Source organism: Halyomorpha halys, unplaced genomic scaffold, assembly GCF_000696795.3.
Source record: "Halyomorpha halys isolate HHAL.00 unplaced genomic scaffold, Hhal_1.1 Scaffold2605.1, whole genome shotgun sequence".
Classification (NCBI taxonomy): Eukaryota; Metazoa; Arthropoda; class Insecta; order Hemiptera; family Pentatomidae; genus Halyomorpha; species Halyomorpha halys.
Window position 1 is genome coordinate 23,145 of NW_027108982.1, and position 2,310 is coordinate 25,454.

Below are 2,310 nucleotides of genomic sequence, written 5' to 3' on the forward strand. Positions count from 1 at the left end.
CTCATTATGACCTCAATGACTCATATGTTGCCGAATCGGCCAGAACCAGATATTAATTTTTCCATGATTAAATCTCAAACCTCCCAAAAACACGTTTTTCTAATCTTGCTTCTTCTTGAACTCCTCAAAATGGTCATAAAAGTCGGAAAAAAAGATGGCGTTGAAACCTTATAATTCAGAAATGTTATTGGAGTTCAATTAATAAGTAGAATCTACCTAAGTTTGTGTCAAAATTTTGCAATAATTAAAATAGCATTTATTAATGTTTTTTGTTAGTAAAATTATAATTTTAAATAAATAAATAAAGAATGAAAACTTATGTTAAAATAGATGTGTTAAATAAAGGATAAGTGTCGCACCAGAATTAAAATATAATATAGGTGTCATACCATTGTTCTATGTTTCACATTTACATTTATTAGTTTTTTTTTAGGTAATACAATTGCAATGTTCAATAAATAAATAAAAAATACGATGATATAAACCAGTGGTGTCAAAAATCTAAAAAAAAAGACAACACATATCGCACATAAAGGCTTGACGATGCCAATAAGCTCCAAAAATAACGTTTACTAAATATTTATCTAAAGTCTGTGAAGATGTCTTGCAAGGAGTTGTGGCGGGCGTTGTATGAAGTATATGAAACTTGCTATTTCAGCACTCTGACATTCGGATTACCCGAACAGCTGTTGTCAGACATATATCAAGTTTTGGCGGGAACTCTCATCCCCACGTGTTACTATCACGTGCTCAACCGCACCATCACGTACTACAATAACTATTAACCAAATGTTATAAGCCATGTGAGAGTGGTTGGGATCCTAACTTCTGTAAATTGAGAAGACCTGATTTATAATTAGAACGAAAGAACGCGACTTTTTAAATTGTTTAATAAATGTATGAATTCAGGTATTTTGTTAATAATATAGGATAATGGTAAAGGATTTTACAGCCAATATTCACTGAAATTTTCATTCCTCAATGAACTTCATTATGCACAGGCGGGAGAAGCGGATCCATAAATTGTTTTTGGGGTGTACTGGAAAAAAACAAGAAAAAAAAAACAGACCTCCCTTTAAAGCTGTATATTTAATTTAACTTCCGAATTTCTTACAGCAGATACCGATGAAGACAAGAATCTTTCTGCTTTAAAAAAAAAAAAAGAAAAAGTAAAACGAGTAAAAAAAAAAATCTATGAGAATATTGAAAAAAAAATGGATGGTACAATATAAAATTTTTATAAAAATGCCTTTTTTTTCTTTTTTAGGAGAAAGCGACGCAGCCTCTCTCTCATCTGTATCTGCCTATGACAGACGTTCACTTCATAATTGACTATGGATAAAAGATGAAGAGGAAGGTGCAATGCTACAAACTGGGGTTCGAATCCAGCTGGATCATATTATTATTTATTCTGCAACTGTAATCCTGAGAGTCAACATTGTGGTTTCAGGATCCATCCAGGGTCATCATAATAGTATTAATTATCTGGGTACTCTTAATTGGGAAAAAAATCTGGTGGTTGAGTGTGAACATTACAAAAAAAATTATCTTCTTCCACAGCCATTGTTCAAGAAACAGTACATCCATACAAAGTACTGAACACCTGACTCTTCATGGGTTTTAGTGGTACAGATTTTAATTTTTCATATTTTTTTTACATATAATAAATTGGTTGTTTGATAAATATATTAATAAATTCCGCATTTTTTATATTTAAATTTAAAAGGAAAATTCTTTTCCGAAAACAATTTTTTTTGGTGAGTTATGAAATCGCCTTATATTTATTGTGTTATAAAATTTTATGGAAGTACGTATTTAAACAGGGAAAAATATATACTTGGGAAAAGATCAAAACCCATGAAGGAGGGTTGTATATTAATTTCATATTAATGGTCGGGCCATGTCCAGATTGTTTACATGGAATTTAGGCCAGCTGAGTATATTTAGTGTGGAAGGGCTAATGGGGGAGGTGTGGGAAGAGAGGGGGCCAGTGTGAGCCAGTAATGGAAGACCAATGTCACTAATTGCCCGCTAACTCTGCCCCACCAGAGAAATATCTGCCTCCTCTTCACTCACTCTTTTTACAGGACCGAGCTGCCGTAGTTCTTGCATTTCTTTAATTAGTGTAATTAGCAAAGGAGTTTTAACTTTGAAATAATGCCTTCCGCACTTAGCACGAATGAGCATCTAAAAATTCGCCCACTAGTGAAATTTAGGGAAAGAAAAACCTGTTGCATAAATTAAGTATGTATGAGGCTTTTAGAAAAGCATTTTATCAACGCCATAATATCAAATGCAACAATGAAAATA

The 2,310-nt window shown here is 32.6% G+C and overlaps 1 long non-coding RNA gene across 1 annotated transcript in view; it reads left to right on the forward strand.

Moving 5' to 3' along the window:
• The window catches only part of LOC106691653 (uncharacterized), a 14,783-nt gene extending 13,165 nt beyond the window's left edge, over window positions 1–1,618 (forward strand). Inside the window, exon 3 of the long non-coding RNA XR_001344828.2 lies at window positions 1,268–1,618. This is a non-coding gene — a long non-coding RNA (uncharacterized lncRNA). The remainder of the gene's footprint in view (window positions 1–1,267) is intronic.
• The last annotated feature ends 692 nt before the right edge of the window (window positions 1,619–2,310 follow it).